Genomic DNA, 23,067 nt, shown 5'->3' on the forward strand with positions numbered 1-23,067 from the left:
CAACCCACTATGAAAATGGAGTTGGAAAGGAAACTGAAGAGGCCTTTTCAGTGGTATAGAAAAGCAGAGCTTGCCTCAGAGGTAGAAAGAAATGATTGTTCTTGCCACAGGAAATTGTCCTGTTGGTGTTGTTTGTGTCATCACCTACCCTACTTTCAGCAACTTATAATAGGAAGCAAATAAGCACTGGGAAAAACTAAAAGGTGTACAAACCAAGTGATCCATCTGTGAAGATGTAGGGTATAAAGTGTTATTCTAAAAAAGTTTGTTTCTTTGCTCTGGTGTTGTTGTTTTTTTATTATTTTGAAAACATTGTTAAAGGAATACATAGTTTTCCCCAGAAATAACGATTTCTTTTTCCTCTGAACCTCTGATAAACCTTTTTTAGTCACTTAGAGCAATGCAGAAAAGGCTGTTTAATGCTGACCTAAAGGAAATCCTGTCTATACATTGAACCTTGATGGCAATACAGGGTGAAATTGTTGTTGTGGTTCCTCCCCTCCTGCCCTTCTCTCCAACAGAAGTCTGTCTTCTCTTGGAAGTAGGAATACTTAAACCACTTGTCAGTGGTAGAAAACATTTTTGTCTACATCTATACTACAGAAATATTGGAATTAAGTATTTTTCTCAAATTAAATTGACTTTGAAAGGTGAATATTTTTAAGTGCTGTTTTCTTCCGCTCTGAGCAACCTCTTGTCCTATTTTTCCTTCGGTCACAAAAGATTCCACATGCAGATTATTTGCCCTTTGAGTGAAATGGGGTTGGAGAGGCTTTGAGCTGTGTTCATTACCGCCTTTGTCACTATCCCTGTTATTTCTCTGTTTATTTTGACTGCAGTGATAGCTTTGTCTTCCCAATCCCACCCCTCCCTCCAAATGGAATCCGAATGTTGAGGGATTGCTACTGTTCTGCGATACAAATTGGCTTTTTATTTTGTGATGTATATAGGGGAAGGATTTGAAGTAGTGTCTGCATACAGTATTTTGGGGTATTTACTTATTTTTTGGGCTTAATTGGATCAATTGCTTTTGTTGGGTCTTGATGCTGGCAGTAGTCCAGCATGCTTCCAGTATTATCTTTCATGTACTGGAAAGCTTTGAATATCTCTTTTTTGGGTGATGACCCATCTATCAACACCTGTTTGTGTTTGGTTTTTTTTCCTTCCCTCTTCCAGGTAGCACATTGCAGTGGTCAAAGTTAGGTGTTTTTTTTAAGCTGGCTTTAGCCCAAGTGCTGTTGCAGAAGGGGGAGATGCTCTGAGCAGCCCCCAATGCACACGCTTCCCACTCTGCCCCTTCCCACCCCACACGCCCATAACCACCTGTGGGGTCCTCTGTGCTGGAGAAATTCTGTGTTTTAAAGGCTTTTGTATGCAGCTTTTGTGAGACCAGAAGCTAATGGTGAGGCAAAGAGCAGAGGAACTCTCCCCTCTGACAAGCAAGAGGAGGGGGAAGTTCAGCCAAATAGGGAAGAAAGTCTTCCTTTATTTTTTTTCTTAATTGTTGTTAAATTGGATTCTGTGCATAATAAACTTGCTGCTTGGGTGGTAACTCGGTGCAGAATGTTTAACATAACCTTTAATAATGAGGCTCGTCACAAGAACAAGGCTGAAATAGTACAAGTAACTGTGATCGGGGCTAGCTGTAAGCTTGCATCTTTTAGCTAAAGTTCACTTAGGAATAATAGAGAAGTGCTAAGAAGAAATTTTAAGGTGGTGCTTCTGGTGGATAGAGTCTTCTAACTATAATAATATATACTATTTAATTCCTAAATATCCCCAAAGCAAATATTGTAACTTTTGCTGGTTCAGTTTTTTTCTAATTAATTTTGTGGCATTTGACATTACATTTACCAGTTGCTATGCTCTTGTCTTTTCCTTGTATAGGTATATATTTGAATTAATAGGGGCTCTTAAAACAAAACACTATTTTGATGTTCATAGGTGCAAGTTTGAAGTGTTCAGCACTAATTGCTGTGTAGGAAGAAGGGCTTTCATGTCACAGCTGTTTTTTGAATGGAGGAAAAGGAGGAGTGTGGCTTTGAATCAGAGTTCAACATGGATTATGTTCGCAGAAATACTGTCCACTTAGTCAGTACAAGTGTAGACAATGTGAGTCATTTCTGCTTGTTTTACTGATGTTTCTGTTTGGAAGATTTTGGTTTCTGAAGTTTGGATCTACATTTTTCTTCTGAAATAGAAATCTTATTTGCAGTTCTTGCGATCCGAAATAAAGCATCAGTTTCTATTACACCAATAATAAGAAAGCAGGTAGAGGTATACTGGGTAGGAAAAGTTGATGTGTGGTCTTTTATAGGGCAATTTCTGCTGTTCTTTTCAGATCAAACATGGAATTGTTGAGGAAGAAAATCAATGCATCCTTGGACTCCTGAAGGAAGAGCTTTCCTGATGGGACTACTTTTAAGGTAAATAATTTGTTTGAGTTATTTATCTTGTCTCTGGTTTAGGGTTTCTTCTTTGTGTTGCCAACTCTGTGAGACAATTGTCTACCATGTGTAAGTCTTTTAGGATGATGATGTGTTTTAAAGTGATACATTTTCAAGTTAATCTCTGTCAGTTTAAGACTTTTTTTTTTTTTTTAGCCTGTGCCAATTAAAGAGAAATAAGCATTTTTGAAGCATTTGAACTTTTTGTATGCTGATAAGTCCTGGAGATTAAGCCCACTTGTTTGGGAGGTAGTTACTAAAGAGAGAAGAACCTGATTTATGTGTAATTTCAGAGTGAAAGAGAAGATGAAATAAAACTATGTTACAATCTCTCTTTTTTTAAAATAAAACAGATCCAAATTGAACTGCTGTGGCAAGGGACCGTCACAGTAAAATCGTTATTAGGTATTGCATTGCAATAGCTTGTAGACATTTAGCACCACTGTCATTTTGTTTGGATCTGCTCCCTTGGTTCCCATTTCATAAATCCTATTTTTCTTTGATACTGGGGAATAATTCCCTGAGTGTTGTCCAGTGATTGCTTATGTATACACACTTTGGTTTGTGAGTAATTTTATTCACTTGAGTAGCCCCACTGTACTCGGTGGGCCTACATGCATGCCTAAGAACTTGAGAATGCTGATGAGCATAAAGAATACAATTTGGGCATGTAATGGTTGACAAGCAGTTGTTGTTTTGTTTCTGCTCTCTCTTAGGACTCATTTGCATTGCCTCCAGTGGCAACTTTTGTCAGCATTAGTAGAGAAGGTCTATAAGCTGAAGGCAGTCGTACCAAATCCCAGCCTGCAAAACTTCTCGTGTGTCTGCTGTAATGGCACAGATTGCAGATGCAAGGATATATATATATATATATTTTTCTTTTTTTAAATCTGTGCGTTGCTTGACTACATTTGAATATAGCAATGGGCCGTGTACTGCAGTTTAAGCATCTCAAACACAATAGAATGTAGCAAAGTGAAATCATTAGAAAGTATCTTTGCTTTTTAAATTGAGGAGATTTAGATTTGTCCAGAAGTGTTTTGTTTTGTTTTTAATAAAGGGAAATCAAGATGAGGGCTTTTTTTTTCTTTTTCTCCCCATAATGTTTCCTATTTGACTCCTCAAAAAAAAAGGAAGTCTAGCATTGCTGTAGTGCTTCTTAGTTGTCTGAGCAACTGTATTTACAGGAAAGTTAATTGTGTTACTTGCTGGTCTCATAGTCAGTAAGACAGGCACTTTTGAATTAAAACACAATGAATTAATTTGTTACTTAAAACTTGAGAGTTGTTGTGATCAGCAGCAGAGGGTCACTTATACCACCTTAACAGAACTTATCAGACAGTAGGTCTTGTGGCAGCAAGGTTTTTGAAATGTGTACGTCTTCAGAAATAGTTAAAGTAATTCAAAGCTTTGTTTCAAGATTGTCACTTCTGTTTAAAAGCAATTCTGTTTAGTCGGAATTGCATAAGCTGGAAATAAGGATCTTGCACCAAGTATTCAGCTTGTCAGTAGGGTAGTTGAACTAAACATTTGAGAGAATGTGTTTCGTAGTATATATGTGGCTGGCAATCCTGACACAGTTGGCATTCTATTTTTCCAACGTTATAAAATGGTTATTATGTGCTATGTCTTGTTTTTTTGAGGTGTGGGCAACAGGTTTGTTTGCTGGTTATAGGCACTGAATTGTAGAATACCTGTGTTGGTATCAGAGTTTGCATTGTATACCATTGTAAATAGCTTTAATGTGGAGTGCAGTACAGTTGTCTTTATCAGAGGTTTGTTTTTGTCACTGGAATTGGATTTCTTGTTTTAAGTTGGAATTCTGGACCATTAGGATGGTCTTTCACCAGAAGAATGCTGCTTTGGAAATGTAGTTGTTGATGCTATGTAACCTTCATAAAGTAAGAGGTATAAGAGAGGAAGGCACTCATGCTGTCTAAAGCTGAGCTTACATCAAAAAGAAGTTTCTAGCAATAAGCTGAAATTTATAAATGATGTCTTTTTTTTTTTTTTAATTTATCCAAGCTTAAGAAATGTCAAAAGATGAGACTCATGAAAACATACAGATGAGTGTGAAAAACTAATAGTAACTATGTTGTCAAAAGAACAAGGGGTGACTCAGCGTGAGCAGGGTTGGCAGACACAACCTTTAATTGAGGAGGAATTGGGCACTGTAAAACAACTACGTCTTATGTTTAATGATAGGTTGCAGAGAACAGCAAGTCACTGTAGTATGATCTTGGCTGGTAGTATGTGCTTTTCTTGGGTAAAAACCCCAAAGCCTGAGGATATGAAGTTGCGAACAGAAGTTTCGCTTTTTTTTTACTCCTTTCGAGAGGAAGAAGTAGGCTATGCAAGTGGAAGAAACTTTTTTGCTGTGAAACTGATTAGCGTTTGGATATGTTTTATCTTTGTGAACTAATATAGTGGTTCAGTTTTGTCAGCCTAGGAAATTTGGTAAAGGGATCGGTAACTTGTATGGTAGAGAAATGTCCCTCGTTCTTTCTGTAGCTTGGAATTTAGTATTTTGCAGTAAACTTCTAAGTTTAACATATTTGAACTTGTACTAGATAGGGTTAATAGGCTAGAACAAAAGGTCAAAGCATAAGGCATTAGGCTTAATTAAGGGAGAGCAGGAGTGGCGGGAGTATGTGACAGTTAAATGGGTTTCCCACAGACTAATGACTGTTACAGTGCAACCATGCCTCAACTTAAGTGGGTTATTTTGTGCAAAGGGCAGCCGTGATTAGCAGTTTGACATGCCAGACGTTTCTGGACAGTCCCATCTGTTTTAGAGGTTAAAAAAGCACACCTTTATGAGCTGATAGATTGATTTGTGTGCCCGTCTGGTAAAGATTAGAAGTCCAAGGCTGGTGCTGTAAATGCCAGTTATAGAATATTGTACTTTCTTGGTTACTCTTTGTTTAAACTGTCAACTGTGTCGTAATGGGACTAACAGCTATAAAAGTGACGGTGCAATAGGAAGAAGCCGGCAGGGCTGCTGCGGCAAGTGTTTTGAACCAGAAAGCTCTGGGAGGAATATTTCCTCCTTTGTAGAGTTTGTTTTGAATTTGGGCCTGTAGGCCTTGGTTGTCTTGCAGGGCTTTGCTCAGAGGGGGAATCCCAATTAATGTGCTCCAATGTAAGGCTCTCACCTTTTCTTCAGAGCAGTTGCTGTTGATGTGCTCATGCAGAAGTTACCTTCCTCTGCATGAACAACTTTACAGTTCCAAGGACAGTTGGCTAGGGGAAGAATTTCAGTACTTAAAAGGTTGCAGGATTTATCTTAACTTCATTACACTCTCTGTATCCTTCCCACTCCATTGTTTAACTGGAATGATTCGTGCGGTTGTTTTTTCCTTTGTAGCTGTGAGTCTCTGAATAGTTTTTCTGATTGTATCATGAGGTTGCCTTCTAAGCCTAATATAAAATAGGTAGCACAATAAGTCTTGACTGTTTTTCTCGTCATCTTTATGACTTTGTAAAGTCAAAGTTACGTTACTATTAATATAAGACTATTAATAAATCATTGATGCAATAAAACTGTTTTTGATAATGTTCAAGGTTCATACATAGTTGAAGGTGATCATCCTATTTTAAAATCAAGCAGAGGTCAGACTGTATTGTAAGATAACTGACTGTGGCCCAAATAGTATGAGATAGCATCACGACCAATGACAGTATTCCTTGCTTTAAAATACACGATATTGAATTAAATTGTTAACTATAAAAGTATTTTGTGCTAACATACTGATTAACTTCATTTGTATTTTGTGAAAAGCAGTGATATGTATGTGTTCACTTTAATGCTTAAAGCTCTAATTTTTAGAAGACATTTAAGTTTTCCTGATTTTCTTTTTCCTCTCCATTCAAGCAGTGACACTTGTAGCTATATAACTGAGAAACAAAACTGCATTATATTAACATTTGGCACCTTGCATTTAACATTCCTACCTTAACTTTTAAAATTAGTCACCTGTCTAAACCTTGTTTTTATCCTTACAAACAGCATCATCTTTGCCTTGCTTTATTTAAAAGAAAATGGAAATAAAAATTGAAGCTATTAGTGACTTGATATTCATACTATAAAAACTGCTCCATGTAACTGAGCTATACTTTTGCTGTAACAACAGTGGCCTGTTCCTGAAGAGATTTACTAATTTGTGATTTACGAGTGACTTGTTTTCAACTTATCTAGCTCTGTAAGAGCCACCTTAGTTTTTCTTTTGTTCTTGTGGAAGTCTGTTCCTTTTGCTTCTGTTTAAAATGCCCAGAAATATTTTCGTTGTCCTTTAGGATGAGCAAGGCAGCATCATTATCTTCCAGTTCATTTAGTAACATGGAGCTGAAATGGGCATATGCAGCATCATGTTCTCTATGGAATAATATCTATTTAAATGATTTGGATCTAATACGTATTTACATGAAAAAACATCTTGCCCTTCTCTGTGGGGAGAGAAGGTGAACAAGCATAAATTTCATAATACTCATTGCTTCTCTTGCACTAAATCATACTTAAATTGCAGAAGGCTGTTGGCTTGAGAGTTGTGTAAAAAGTGCTTTGCTAGTAAAGTGAGGGTGCAGGGGGATTTATTTAGTTTAATACCAAGAAAATGTTGTCAGCTGCAGTGCATTGATATGGAATTGCCTAAATGCAAAAGCTGTACTTCACATTTTCATATATGCATATTTGTAGTATTTTCATGGTCATAATATACAAAATATAATCCTGAAATGAACCATTAGTGCAGCATGCATGTATGCTATATTTTGACTAATTTGATTGCTATTGATTGTGTGCTTGAGCCGTTACCTAATATCTTGGGAATGGGATGGTCACTCTGCTCTTCTGCTGTTTCAGGGCAGAACATACTTTACCAAGTTTCTTGTAACAGCTATTGTTCAAATCTTTGTGCTTGAGTGTAATTAGAATTTCCTGCTCTAAGCATATCACAGATTGAATAATAAAGGTTTTCAGGTAGCATGGTAAGAATTGTTTTCAGGACTAGAACACAGGATATTTTCTCCCTGTATCTTAAGGATATAGTCTAGCTTTGTCGATGAGAGTGGAAGTCTAGGCAGTGATTTTTATTGGGCTTGGGCTTCTCTTCATGTCTGCACAGTTCCTGAAGCACAGTGGCATGCAATCACTATGGTGGCTTCTCTTCTAGTGTTTCACTTTCATCATTGGATAAATCTCAGCAAAACTATTCAGTTTAGCATTACTGAATATAACAGGGCACTATACTAAACATTCTGTAATTGTCAATGAATCGGCTGCATCCTTTTATATATTTTTTAATATATCTTCTTTTGTATTGTGCCTTTCAGTTAGTATGTTATAAAATATTTGCATAAAAATTTACATGGCTAGATTTGCCACTAGGCATTAAAAACAAATCTACAATGTCCATTGCTTTCAATTTTGGATAGTCTTTAAAAAAACAGAAATTATACGCTCAGTCTTTGGTGTTCCAGAGGATTTTTTTTTTTCGTTTAAGTGATGAAAAGCTTGTTATCCCTGACTCTTTATAAACTGGGTAGAAAGGATGCTGGACCATGCTTGTGTGAACTGGCCGACTATGGATTTCTCCTTATTTTAGATTTCCATACTCTTTGACCTTGTAGTCATTGACTTTGGTCTGGAACAATTTCAAAGTCATGTAAATGAATGTAATTAAGGTATTGCTTATCATCTTGGAGAGTTCACAGAGATGCTTATTGGCTAGAAAGGTTTGTTTATTTAATATGGAAGGTTAATATAAGGTTAAGTTTTGCTGTGTGAAATGGCTTCATAATGTTTTTTATTTAGCAACTGAAGAAAATAGTGTTTGAAAAGGCAAATAATAGTTTTATTTGACCTTTATGTGTTTCCTGTAGCTTGTATTATAGGCAAAACTTATCTTCATTGCATAGTGTTATTACAGTCTTCCTTTCTCCTTGTTTTACAAAGGAAACGTCTCAAAATTATTTGTAGGCCGTTGTGTAGGAAAGGAACTACATTAAGGAAGGAAGTGCAAAAAATTTGACAATAATTGCTATAAGTAGTCCATCCACCTACATCTTGTGTTCCCCCTCCATCTTTTTGCCAGAATGGGATTCAGGCTTTGTTCTTCAGTGCTTCGTCTTTATTCCCACTACTGCCAAAATTAGGTGAAAAAGCAGTGTAAAGCAGCAGGGAAGAACATAAAGTTACTGGTTTCTGCTTTCTGTTTCTCAGGCAGTAGGTGGGCAACAAAGATGATTAATGGAGTGGAGCATCTCCCTTATGAGGAAAGGCTGAGGGAGCTGGGTCTCTTTAGCTTGGAGGAGACTGAGGGGTGACCTTATTAATGTTTATAAATATATAAAAGGTGAGTGTCATGAGGATGGAGCCAGGCTCTTCTTGGTGACAGCCAGTGGTAAGACAAGGGGTAATGGGTGCAAACTGGAACACAAAAGGTTCCACTTAAATTTGAGAAGAAACTTCTTCACGGTGAGGGTGCCAGAGCACTGGAACAGGCTGCCCAGGGAAGTTGTGGAGTTTCCTTCTCTGGAGACATTCAAAACCCGCCTGGACACATTCCTGTGTAACCTCATCTAGATGTTCCTGCTCAGGCAGGGATTTTGGACTAGATGATCTTTTGAGGTTCCTTCCAATCCCTAACATTCTGTGATTCTGTGAAAAAACAGGGCCTAGGCCTCCACTTTCTTGTCTGTACCCCTCAACTTTCAATATAGTTGTTTTGCTCATCATTTATGGAAAAAAATTGCTTGCCTGAGTGGTGGTGTGTGGTGGTTTTTTGTGTTTGTTGTGTGTGTTTGTTTTTGGTTTTGTTTTGTTTTTGTCTGTGTTTTTTTGTTGGTTTGTTTTAGTTGTTTTTTGTTTGGTTGTTTTTTTTTTTTCCTCCCACTCAGTTCAGAGTTTTTGTAGTGATCAAAGACATGAGTATGTGACAAGCATAGTTTTAAAAACTCTTTTCCCACACCTTTTTCATCTCCTGCTCGTGGCTGTTTTTCTAAAAATGCGGTTCCCAGCTGGAGAAGTGGACATCCCCAGTTGGTATTGGTGTCCAAGCAAGTGTGTTCTACCAGACCTGGAGTGGGCTGAGTTTGAGGGAAGAGAAAGCTACCTGAAACTTGGAAACAAGTTTTTCTGCACAGCTCTTTCTGGAATGATTTGGCCAACAAGGGCTGCTGGCTGTGTTGGCCTTATTTTGCAGAGTACTTGCTTTTACTTATTAATTTTGTAACAAGAGCAGTACATGGGCTCCTTCTTGTTGAGGTAGCTAAGTTCTGCTTCCTAGAATGTTGTGTACTATGCGATAATGAGAATATCCTTTAAAGGCTAGTTAATACAGTGAATAGTCTTGTCTGACTTTCTACCTTGTGGAGATACCTGATAACTCACATCCAAGCATCCTTCCCCTTCCATTTTTGTAGGAGCTGAAGGCTTCAGGTTCTAGTCCATGCCTCCTAAATGTGCAGCTAGGACAATAGCTTAATCTTTCTTGAATTTATAAAAACAATTGCAACTTGAAGTGATCTGCAGGTGGTTTCAGAAGAGAGCTAAGCAAAATTTCTCTTTGGGCAAGATGTGAGAAAGAGGATAAGAAGCTAAAATTCAAAACCAGAATATAATGATCTAAAAGGGGCGAGGGGGTAGGAAGGAGGAACACGACAGATAAGTGTGAAAGTCGTTCACATTTGAAATTAGGAAGGAATGATGCTGTTGACTTCAGTAAGGCAAAAATTTCGCCTGAATTCCAAGATTATACTTTGAAGTCCTAAAACTCACTGAATAATGGAGAAGACGTGTGGTGAAAAGTCAAAAACAGCTGAAAAATGTCCTTTATCTGTTACTTCAGGCACCATTTATGGGAAATAAGGCAAAAATCTGTGCACCTTTGCCATTCACTTTTGCTCAGTTAATGTACAAAGAACGTATCTGTTCCTAACTGTTCAACAGTGGCCATTTCTTGAAGAAAAATTGCCCCTTGCTGCTGTAGGTCAAGATAATTTCTCAAGGCTCAGTCCTGGTCCTCTCTACTTATTGGCGTGTAGTTCTCTGTTACCTCAAGTTTTGTCCTGCTGCAAAATAAATGCAAAAGGAGCATTAATAAACTGTGCTGATAGCATTTTGTAACCTGTTTGCACTCCCTCACGCAGGTTTAACTGTCGAGATGAAAAGATAACAAGGTTGTGCAGAATCACATTTACTGTTTACTGAACTCTGGTTTGTCTTTGGATCGCAATATCAAACATGGAAGTTTGATAGTGTCTCTTGCATATAGCTCTTTAACACAGCTGTTTTGAGTGCTGGCTCACAAGCTGTGGTGTTTTTGTTGTTGTGGTGGTGTTCTGGTTTTTTTTGTTAGCTAGTTTGTCGTGTGCCCAAGTCTATCTCAGCACACGTATGACTGAACTGGTTTTTTTATTTTTGATCTCAAGTGCATAAAAGGTCACTTTCCCAAACTTTATCTTCTGGACCTCAGTCTTTATTTATCATTAGCCATTTTCTACTGTGAATTCCCTTAATGGAAGAAGGGTCTGTTTCGTGTGCTCTTCAGGCTTTCTGGGCAGTTTCACTTTTGCATTACTCTGCTCTAGTTTGGTTTGCAGAGTGCAATAAGGGAGACAAACAGTATCTGGACACTACTTTTTGGGTTATGCTGGGAGTTTTGGATTACAATGCTGTGTGGTTCTTCTAGATCTAATGTCTTCAGAGCCCTGTCTAGGCAAATACTGGCTGTATTTTGTATTTGCAAAACTCAACTCAAGCATTAAAGCAGATCTTAAAATATCCTCTTTATGCTGATGATCATGCTATTTCTGTGGCTCCTACCTTATGACTTTGTTATTATTTTTTGAGGAAAATTGTGCATGCTTCACAAGATACCGGGAGCACAGAAACAAATCAAATTTCCTCTGTTGCAGCCTTTTGGGGATATCATAGGGCATTGCTGTTCTGCTACTTAAGTAGATTTAGAGCTTCAGATATCAGTTACTCTTTGGATAATAGATTGTATGAATTGAACATATAAGCATGCTCATCTTCTTTTCCTGTCCTCCGTAAAGGTCACTGTACAGGAGGGAAAGTTGAGTCATGGGCTATAAACACGTGTAGATCTGCTATCTGATCTTATTCATATTAGCTTATTGCTTGGTGCTGTGGCAGGTAGACTTTGTCAGAATTATCTGTAGTGGTGCTACTGACTACAGTGACCTGCCCCATTCCTCTGCAGAAGGTCCCTTCCCTGCAATGGGATGGCAGAAGTCAGGTTGTATTGTCTTCTGCCCTGCTGTCCTTCCTTGCTGAGCAAAGAGAGTTACTCAGAAATGCAGCTGTTTCGTGTGTACTGTACAGCTTATTTCTGTGGAAAACTTACCTTAAAAAAAAAAAACCAACAAACGGATGTTACGTGGAGATCGTCTGCAGGATTCAGAGAACATCTGTCAAGATGTCCAGGATTGCAGAAATCACAGTGGTTGTTTAAATAGTTCAGAAAGGTAATGTATAATACTGAAATATTCCTGATTATTGCAGTTGTTGTACTTCACTATCAAAACTCTAAATAGGAGAAAGGCAATTGGAAGGGCATGTGAAAATGGGTGTATTAGAGCTGGTGGTACTGGGAGCATCAAATACTCTTAAAACTAGGAATGGAGTAATGGATGGGGTCTGTTTTTTCACCTCCTGAACACCTGTCCTGGGGATGAAGCACATAGTGTGGGGGTGGCTTTTTGAGTGTTGTGGGTTTAGGACCTGTGGGTTTTTGCTTGGTTGTTTTTGAATCCTAATTTAGATTCTGTATTTAAGACCTCTATCAAATGACCTCATACATTCCTGTTTGGAAGAATTAGGGCAGAGGGCCATTTTATGACATAATTGAAATTGTAGTGCTGAAATTTACTCATGGAAATTTTAGAGGAAAAAAAAATAGTGATAGAAGTCCTGGGGTGGTAAGTTGTGATTATTTTGTATACTCGTATCTTTCTGACAAGTGAGAACCTTACTTTTTCTGGGTAAAACAGCTCTCATTTGGATGGATCAAATGTGAAATTTTTAAACATGTGACTTCTAAAAACTCTTCTTGTAAAAATAATGTTTGGAAGCTTCTTGTGATTTGAAGAGTACAAATAATACAATGCTCTTCAGCTCTAATGAAAATGAGATGGAGAAACAAACATATGCTTACCTTTTGGCCTGCGTAATCAGCCTTACTAGTTAATTAAGATAAGGGCAAATATGCCTTACGATTTAATCACTAGACTATATAATAAAATGTGGAGATATAAACATAATTCCTAAACTCAGTTTTCTGAATTCTGACTCCTCATATATACGCTAATAGTGTGTTCCAGCACTGTATTCCTGTATTTGTTATTTACAAGTGAATCACTTAAGATATATAGGAATAACTGGTAATTACTAAAATGAGATTACAGAGGGGAAGGAAAAGGTATAATATCCTCTGTATGCTTTCATTAGCTCTCTTTGGTTACCTTGTGGATGCTATTTAGTCTTTACAGATTGCTCATGTGAAATGTGTGCATAAAACATTTTCTTCTGGAAATGCGTAAGTGGTTTATGTTTGAGTTGTTCAGTGATGATGGTACAGCCAGAAGGCTTGTCTCCCACTGGATTTGACCAGCACTGAATATTTTGATACTCTGTGGTCTGTGGGCCACAGCTCCTCTCAGTTCACAAGGGCTGTTTGCCACTCCTTGGGACTACATGCATAAGTAACATAAGTCTGAACTAATGTCAGATATGGTTTTGGAGTTACTTGAGGACCTCAGGTTACGGTAGACATCCTCTATTTAAATATCTTTGTTTTAGAGGCTCTAAGTATACTGGAAAGTAAGTTTTATTAAAAAAAAAAAAAAATCAGTCTTTTTGTGCCTAAGTGATAATAACCATGCCTCCCTCCCCCACCATGTGAGATAAAGTCTGTAACTTATGTTTTAATGTATTCCATGGTAATCATTTGCAGGCATTGTCTGTGGGCATACTGGTGGAGCAAACATTAGAAACAAAGCTGTAAACAGAAGTTTGGCCTGACTTAACAGTCTACAGGGAAGGAGAAGGAACCTGAGCCATCCCAGTCTGAAGGCAGAATCCAGTGTTTGTTTGTTTTTTTTTTTTTTTCTGAATGTAAAGGAGAGTGTAGATGGATAAGCTGGAGAATTAATTGGATCTAGCAATGGGCATTCTTTGGAGATCTTTAAAAGAAATATAGCATTCTTAGTTCCTGGGAAAACCTGCTAATGGGGTACGCATAGAAATGTGATAGAAATGTTAATAGTAGTCCTAAATGCTCTGAACTCGGAGGACATTGTTACTTGTATCACTGAAAATACCACTTGTTGGAGAGTTAGGAATATTGCCATGATTTGGTACCTTAACTGCTGGGTGACTTGTATGATTCTACATCTTTGTGGGCGAGAGGGGAAAGACTACATGAAATAAATTTGCTAGTTAACACTGTGCGGATGATGGGAATTGAATAATCCCTTTGGGCTAGGCTGAGTTTCCTTTAATTTTACAACTTGTTAAACAATTTAGAGGGAAGAGCAACCATGTGGAGGGGAAGAGCTTTCACAAAAGGCCTGTGTGCTGGGCTTCTGGAGCACCCAGAGACTGTCTCACAAGGAAGAAGAGGGGCTGATAGGAGCCCCCTGTGACTTGTGGACCTTGTCAGTGCCCTTCTGGACATGGGGTTTGCTCCAGTTCCTGAGACTACAGACTGCAGGAAAATGTCCTGCTCTGTGGATCTGAGAAAGGCACTGGGAGAAAGCTGTTTGGTGTAGGGTAAAAGGTAAAAAACTTGATGTTCTAGCTCGTTGTATGTACTGTCGTCATCGCATAGTACTTGCAGAGTCTATTCTGCACACACACACCCCCACATACACCCTTTTTTGGTACTTTGTTTGTATGATCATTGCCTTAATAGCTTTAAAGTGTGTTTTTACAGAATACTTTATAAATATATTTTGTGCTTGAACTGCTCTGAACCTGGTAGCCAGGCAGGAACTCTCACAAGTGGAAAACTGGCAAAATATGGTGTGTAACCAAAAAAATGTAGTTGTTCTAGTCAGGAAAATGGAGGAGCAGATCCATGCTGTGTGCCTCCCAGCTCTGGGGAGGGACTTTAAATCTGTCAGTGGCCGCTTGAGTTTTGATCTGCAGATATTGCTTATTGGTTAGCTGATGTAAAATAGCTGGTTGAATTCCCGGTCTCCCTCCCCCCTTTTAATCATCATTACAGTGGTGGTTTGTTGTGTGTGTGTGGATTTTTTTTTTTTTTTTTTTGCTTTCTCCAGCTGTTTGCAAGTGGAATGAGAAGAACTGGCTTATTCTAAAGCAACTTACTTCTTTAAATAGTTCACACTGTCACTGCTGGTTGTGTGAAGTCCTTCCTTTCAAAAGATGTGTGTTATACACATGCTTTCAGGTACAAGAGCCTTCTAAATAAAAGTATATAAACAGACTTTTGTTAAAATTGTCGCATTTGTGAACTGTATCAGGCATCGCTAAAGCTGTAGAAGGTGAATTATATCTAGTGAAGACTGCCAGAAGTCTCAGTTACGTATTTAGACTATCAAGTCTGTAGTGGGTTTATTCTGTTACAGAATACAGGCTGGCTACCTCATTAATGAAGACAGGTATGCTTATTTATACTCTTTTATAGAAAAGTTTGGGAACAGTGCTGTGTTTTTCCTCTTTTAAGCCTTGCAGTGTTTAATTAGATGGTTTTACGTCACCTACTGTGACAGAAAGTAGGTATAATAGCATGCATGCTGTAGCAAGTTATGGGTCTTGGCCTGTAAGAGCTGTGCCCTGTTCCATTTTGCAAGGGTGACTCCCCATTTTGGATTTTCTGCCCTTTATGTGAAAGGGTGGGATGCAAACCTGTGGCAGACTGGCTTCCATGCCCTTCCTGCCTCTAGCAGTGGAACAGACAGGCTCAATGTGGTTATCTGGGCAGAAAGAGAGTAAAAAGTATCCAGTCTTGAGTTTAAAGAAAGGAAAGACATTCTAAAGAAAGGAAAGACATTCTAAAAATAGATTAGAGCATGTGAACATATACCTGTGAGAAAGAGAACAAAAGATTTTGGTCCTAAAAGAGGCTCTTAAAAGGGATAGCTGTATTCATCTCTTTCAACATGCCGAATTGCACATTCATGATTCTTAAAAATATTTATTCCTTTTGTGAGGGAAACCTCTCTTGGTTTGCTTTCACTGCTTCCTGCTCTTCTTGTAAGCTTTCAGTGTGTGAGAACATCTGACTAAAGTGGAATGCACCCAAATTTAGGGGAAATAGTCCTACTGTGCCTGCAGGAAGTGAACTTTTTTTTTTTTTGGTGACCCAAAAGGTAACAATTTTTTAATATGCTAACTACCACATATTTTATTTTTTCCTTTTAATAGCTATATCGGAGTAAATGTGCCTTTTCCAAGGAGGACAGTCTCTTAACCATACCATGCCCTGATTTCAGGGGGAGCTCAGCAAGAAAACTGGTGAAACTGCAGAGTCTTCTGTGAGTCAGTGGTTTGGTTATTGTAGTTTTCTTTTCCTGGAAGGAGTAGATTGTATCCAATAAAAAAGCGATTCCCCCTACCAAAGTCTAACTGTGGTTCTTGTTTCATATGCTAATGATAGTTTTGTAATACAGGGTTAGAGAAACTGTAGCTGGAAATAGCACTCAACTGTGTTATTGAGCATAAAACCACATGCACACACTGAAACAGAGTAAGAATGGGACTGTTAAAATTTTACAGGTGTGGGACTAAAATGTGGGGACTTAAGTTAGACTGAGCATCCAGAAGGGAGGTAGGTCACCATTTTGTGATTCTACCTGTGGAAAGAGTGTACTCCATCCCTGAGCCATGCAGGCTTATGCCAAGCGTTCCTGTGTGGATGTTCAGTCTAGCACAGACAAAACACCTGGTTGTAGTTGCATGGAAGCATTACTTAACAGTAGAATACAGAAAAGAAAAAAAAAATGCAAGAAAGACAACAGCTTCCTAGCAGTGCACTGCATTAGACTAGCCTGTGGATCAGTCAGGAACAAAATTAAGAGCAAGTAAGACAACAGGTAACCCTCTCGCCAGGCAGTCTTCATTCAGAAACAAATAGAATAAATATCCTCATTTTGGTTTTGATCTTTTTCTGTCAACTTGCTAGACTTGGAGATGAGAAGGCAACAAGAACCTGACCTGTGCTTTAGTTGAAGGAACTGAAGTACTTCTCTTACTTGACCTCTTAATACAGAGGCAAATGCTCCCTTACACGTGTACGTGGCTGATGCAGTTGAGATTCAATGTTGTTATCAGTGGGGGCTGTCTAACCTCTGCTAATCAATTTTCATTTTAAGCTACTGTCAAATGACGGGAGGTTTTGCTTGTACAGATGGGTGATGTTGCGTATGTGAGGGAAAGCTTGGGCACATTCACTTAATTAGATATGGAAATACAAGAGACTAGCAAGAGTGAATCCTTATAAAGACCAAGTACACAGATTGATGTTTCAGCTCATTTTCACTGAGCAGGGAAGTCCTATCCCTGGCCCATCAGTCCAGCCACTTCACTGGTACAGGCATAGGCAGTAGTATAATATTATGCAGTTTAAGGAGGTGCAATTATTTGCCCTGTTAACAATCTATGTCTGTGTTCTTTTTGTTGTCTGAGCCAGCTTACTGCAGGATCAGGAAAGAGGGTGCTGCCACCCATCAGAGAGTTGGGGGAGGTGGAGGATATCTAGGAAAAGATTTATGAAAGGGCACAAGTAGAAGTAAAGGGAAGTGGGGGGCTGAAAGTTATTTTTGTTTGTTTGGTTGGTTTGGTTTGTTTTTTAATTGATTTTTATTACCACCCCTGCCTGTAGGCTCACCTGAGCCTATGGGCAGATGATCAAAAACAGGAGCAAGAGATAGATAAGCAAAACACAAGTTACATATGTTAGGTGATTCTCTGAACAAGAAGAGTGTTCCTTATGCGAGACTGTATCAGTGTTGGAAACTTTCTGGTTTTGGTTTGGTGGGGGTTGTTTTGTTTTGTTTTCCTTTGTATTTTGTCTTGTTTTTCCAATTTTAGTTATTTTTAGCACTTCTCCATAGTAAAGAAAAAAATGTAATCAGGTGTTTAGGTAGAGGATGCTTTTGAGTCAGGCCTATAAGATTCTACTCTAGTTTTGTTAAAGCATTTTTTTTTTCAAATCAGAAGTCTGATTCATTTGTGTTACATTATTTCATTGTAAAATGAAACTGTACTAGGGTTAAGTGACTATGCTAGCCTAGTATTATTTGAAAAGGCACATATTACCACAGTAACTTCTGAGTGTATTGGATAATCTAAATTAAACAAAGAACACCAAACAAACAAATTGAAGACCACCCATTTCCTGTAAGTTTTGTAATAACAGGTGAAGAAGATAGGCCTTAAATTATTTACGAGGTTGCCTACAGGAATGGAACAAACTTTTGAAGTTCCCATTCCAATGAACAAGATACTCTGTCATCCAGAAGTACTCTGTAGGGAGAAATAGTAGGAATACATGAAAACATTAGTATAATTTGGATAAGGAGGCATCAGTCACAAGAAGCAGATCTAATTTCATAAGCTTAGGTTCATGAGACTTTTCTGACTCAGAAACATGAAAACACTTTCAGCTAATAGCCAAACTGAATTAACAGTAAGTAGACAGAATGGAAATATGCTTTTGGTTTACCACTTTATAGATTTTGCGTTTAAAAAGAACTTTTTTTCCCCTAATATTTAAGTATTTCAATTTATTTAATAGTTTAGAGAACATACTCCGTTTTAACTAAAGTAATATTCTTAGGGGAGATATGGTAAAAGCAAGCAGTGTCTGTTTTTTAAGTAATAAAGTATTCTGTGCTTGTCTAGAAATGCTGATAACATATTCACAGAAAAGCAGTTTGAAAGGCTATAGTTTCTATGCTGCTGAAAAAACAAGCATTTTATTTTTTAAGTCCTTAACATATTAACAACTCATTGCAATGCTTCTCATGAATCAAAATGAGATGAATATATATTAGATGCTCCCCTCCTGTTTTTTTGTGTGTGTATGGTGTGGAAGCATTGCTTACAGCAGGAGGAGAGAGATGAGGGTAGAGGGCTCTAGGATTAGATTGCGCTAAACTAATAAATCCGTGAGCAGAAATGGGTACTTCCAAAGAGATGAATCGCAAAGGGGGATGTGGAGTTGTGTACGCTGCGGTCTCAGCACTGCATTGTGTTCTCAGTGCCAATGCACTGAACTGGGGAAGCCCTTTTAGCATTTCTCCTATTTAGCCATTTTAAGGGACCCTGGATAGTGTTTGGCCTCTCTGGTTGATACAGGCAGGCAATTCCAGGCTGTGCAAAAGCCAAATTAAAGCTTGACCTATTCCCCTATAGATTGCTGGGACATAGCTGGCTGCCACATGTAACAGGATTGAGCAAAAGGCACCGAGGTCTGCAGTTTCGGGGGCATTTTTCTTTTAATACGGAAGTTGGACTTGCTGGTTGGTATTCTTGGTTCCTGTCATCAATCTTTAATCTGTGCAGCTGTTGTCTGCAATAGGAATTTGTGTATGTAATACCTGTTCAGTATGCAGTGTTCCAGAGCTCTGCTCAGAAGACCACTGGAGACCTATCCTTACATAAATAAATGAAAGCGCAGAAAAGGCATGGATATTTCCAAATAAAAGCACTTATTGAAAAGTATTAATAGGTTATCAACTGTTCGTTGACTGCAAAGATGGGTATAGAATCATAGAACATCTCAAGTTGAAAGAGACCCATAAGGACCATCCTCTCCAACTCCCTGCTCCTTGCAGGACTACTTAGAACTAAACCATAGGGCTAAAAGCATTGTCCAGACACTTCTTGAACTCTGACAGGCTTTATGCTGTGGCCAGTTCCCTGGGGAGCCTGTTCCAGTGACCAACCACCTTCTCAGTGACGAACCTTTTCCTCATGTCCAGATGGGTAAAGAACAGATGTCTTCTAGTTTGCAAAATGTGATCACTGGGAGATTCACTAGGCTTTCTCCCTGTAATAAAGGCAGACTATGATGATTCCTGTTGGCTTATTTTGAGAATTGTTCATTTTGACTGTTTCCATACTTGGAACATTTTATTCCTTGTGTGGTTCTGGAACAGTATGCACTGTATACAACAGGAAAAAAAAAATAAGGCATTATGTTTCAGGGCTTTTGTTTGGCGTGTGGTGTTTTTTGGTATTGATTGTTGTTTTGGTTGTGGTTTTTTTTTTTTTTTGGTGTTTATTTTCTAATGGCATTGGCTAGATTTTTACAAAGTGATCCTTGTCGTGACAACTTTGGACCAAATTTGAAATTATAAGTTATTCAGAAAATTTACACAAAGTGCTAGTTATCTTTACTGACTTCTTGTGTTGTCATTGGACTGAGCTGTCAATGGTCCACTGTACTGCACATACTGAAATTGCCAAATAGTTGGCTTGACTGATAAATTACTTCTTTCAAGTATTATTCCTGCTTTGAAAAGTATATTTTGACACCCGTATTCTTAATCTTTGGAATGAAATAATACAAATGTTGTTGGACTTGCTGTAGACTCAGTTTTCCAAGTGTGTTTGGGTCTACATGTAGCTATCAGATTGTATGCTAAGTATTCACTCAAGATCTGTTGTTTGAGCCATTGTATTACAGCAATGTTAAGAAGTTTTATAACAATATAAATGCTCACTTAACCCATGTTGGGTTTGCAAGGAACTCCAAAAACTACAGTCAACCTCTAATACAGTTATCTGTTATAAAATTATTTTTTCTGGCACTTCGATGCTTAAAAAGCATTAAGATTCAGCAGTGGCTAAATGCAAAGGAAAATATTGATTACAATTTGGAAACCTGCTATGAGTTATGGAGTACAACTATATATTTTCATCTTTTACTCTTTAAAAATTAATCTGTTCCTTTTATCTCTGTTGTATAAAAGGCAATGTTGTTCAAGCTGTGTGGATGAGACTCTAGTTGTTTTCCAGCTGTAGCTTTGGAAAGTATGTTAATGGCAAGGACTCATGGAGTTGACTCTATTCTTTATGTGAGCTCATTATATACCTTGAAATTTTATTCATCTACTGTAAGTAGTATTTTGAAAATAATTGGTAAAATATGTGGAAGGAGATACCCTTCAGCAGGAGCAGTGGTTCCAGGATCTGACCTTCTCAGCATTGGCTGTGATGATAACTCTGGGAATGAAAATGTGAATTTGAATCCTCTCTTTCTTGTTTTCATCAGTAAGGTGTGTTCTCAAAATTACTACTGTCGCTAATCAATAATGTTCCCTTTAAAAAAGAACAAAACAATCTAGAATTTCTTTATCAGATTAATGTTTTAGGTTTTAAAATCCTTTCTTCGTGGCTTTGTGTTATCACCAGTGGTAGCACTGACTACTTTGTCACTGTGTGGTCTGTCCATTCCTCATGCTACTCAGAAAAAACTAGTGTATATTTCTTTGTAAGTCTCCTTGCAGTGCTGATCAATCTTCTTACTGCTTTCTCTTTCTTCATATTCATCAGCACTGTTACCTACTTTGCTTTCGAAAAAATCACTATGCAGCCATTTTTATTTCATATCGTAGTCCAAGAGAATTGCATTTTCTGTTTAAAAAACAGAAAAGCAAAAAAGCAATCATGGTCTTTGGGAGTGTTGGTGTTTACGTTTTTAGCCACAACTCTCACACATGGCATTCCGAAGCACTCATTGACCTCTCCGGATAACTGAGTCACCCAGGCTTGTGCTCCTGTCAACGAAAAGATTATTTGCTTTTCTATGTCATCTTTCCAATTGGATGTTGCACACGCTTTGTGTTCAGAGTATGTGGAGAAATAAGTAGCAGCAAACAGACATAAGGCACTAAAGGCACATAGTGCTAGTTCACTAGAAACTGGAGTGTTTCATCTGCCCTTTTATATGAAAATGTTTTGGAATTTGCTGCGTTCTTTATTCTGGGATACGTACAGCCAGTGTTCTCCCAGCCTTCTGCATCAGGACACAGAGAAGTCTACTTCAGGGTGTTCCACATCATGGTGGCCATGGCTGACACTGTGACCTCCACCTGAGCCTGCAGGCTGGCCTGTTCTTGAGACCGCACTTGACCGGTGCTACGAAGTCTCCAGTTTGAGAAGTCGGCAGCTGCCTACGCGGAGAGGGCATGGGTGGCAAGAACATGCTCGGGCAGTTCTTCAACAGCTGCGTTGGCTTCCTTTTGGCTTCTGGGTGCAATTCAAGGCTTTGGCCTTGATTGCTTTTAAGCCTAACGTGACTTGAGCTCTGGCTGAGAGGCTGCCTGCTTTTCTGAGCCAACATAGCAATTAATGTCAACCGGGATACTTGACCTAGATCATCCTAGTTTTTAATGTCAAGTAGCCATTGGCAGGAAGTTCTTCGAGAAGGACTTTTGACTGTGGAATGTGCTCCCAACCTGGTCTGGTGGAGTCAACTTGCTGAGTGGGCTCAGCGCCAGGCCTATCTTATTTCTTTGCCTATGGAGATGAGGAATTGTTCAGTGCTTCTCCTCTTCTCCTTTGCCCCTGAAGAAAGGCAGGTTAATGTGGGTTTATAATCACTACACTAAGATTTTTCACTTGAGCCATGTGGGAAGACAAGTGAAATGTATTTTAAAGAAAAAAAATAGCCTGCATGCCTTTATGCATAAAAGGGCCTTTTTCCTGAGAGAATTTAATTGAACGTTTTGCGTGAAATGAAAGCAAAAGACATTTTCTCACACAGACCGGTTTGAAAGTATGGCAAGTTAAATTTAGGTAAGTGCTGTTTTCTTTCAGCTTTGTGGAAGACTCTGCAGTTCACTGCCAGGCACAGAAAGATTCCTTCCTGCTGGGAAAGGAGATTTGTCAAACCATTAAAACTATGACCAACTTCTTTAAGCTTGAAGTACCCTTCCCAAGCCTCATAGCTGAATAGACTGTAGAAGGGTCTGCTTTGTCCCACCAGAAGGTGTTTGATGCTTTTTTCCTAGCTGGGTTATTTCTGATGAGGTCAGTTCAGTGAAGAAAAACATTCAGGAGCAAAAATAATTTTAAGAAGAAAGGGTTTTGTCTGGAGTGCTGCATGACAACTGTACACCAAAGCTGGAGTGAACTGTTGGAATATAAATACAGTCATTGCTTTTGCCTGGTAAAACTCTGTTCTCTTACAACTACAGTGAGATGTCTCAACGTTTATTAGCAAATGCCTAATGGCCAACCTAGATGACTATGGTTATATGAGTATATAAGGGAGGGAGAGGGGCGATGAATTTGATCTGAAACCCCAGACTTCAGTTCAGGGAGCTGGGACCCATTTCTAACAGTACAGCCTACAGTTGTGCCTCTTTTTGCTCAGGTGAGAGACTGCCTGGTCCCACAGGCTGAGAGAGTTCAGCTTCCAAGTCTGCTTTGGACAGAACAGAAAATGTTTAACCACCTTCCATTCCTGAATGTGTTTTAACCCTTTTCCAGTCAGTCTGGCTTCTGGAGAGCTTCAGGAACACAGTGCATGAGGAAAAAACCAAGGAATTAAAGATTAGAAATAAGGAAAAAAAGCTGCTTGTTTCTAGAAAATGTTAGGAAATAAAACAGAAGTAGAAT

The 23,067-nt window shown here is 38.5% G+C and overlaps 1 protein-coding gene across 11 annotated transcripts in view; it reads left to right on the forward strand.

The window, feature by feature from the left end:
* The window catches only part of NRIP1 (nuclear receptor interacting protein 1), a 129,273-nt gene that overhangs the window by 30,527 nt on the left and 75,679 nt on the right, over positions 1 to 23,067 (forward strand). For all 11 annotated transcript variants that reach the window (XR_011739435.1, XM_071809601.1, XM_065862814.2 and 8 more), the window contains one exon: positions 2,342 to 2,426. The gene's annotated coding sequence lies outside the window, so the exon portion shown is untranslated. The remainder of the gene's footprint in view (positions 1 to 2,341; positions 2,427 to 23,067) is intronic.

The sequence above is a fragment of the Patagioenas fasciata genome, chromosome 1, assembly GCF_037038585.1.
Source record: "Patagioenas fasciata isolate bPatFas1 chromosome 1, bPatFas1.hap1, whole genome shotgun sequence".
NCBI lineage: Eukaryota > Metazoa > Chordata > Aves > Columbiformes > Columbidae > Patagioenas > Patagioenas fasciata.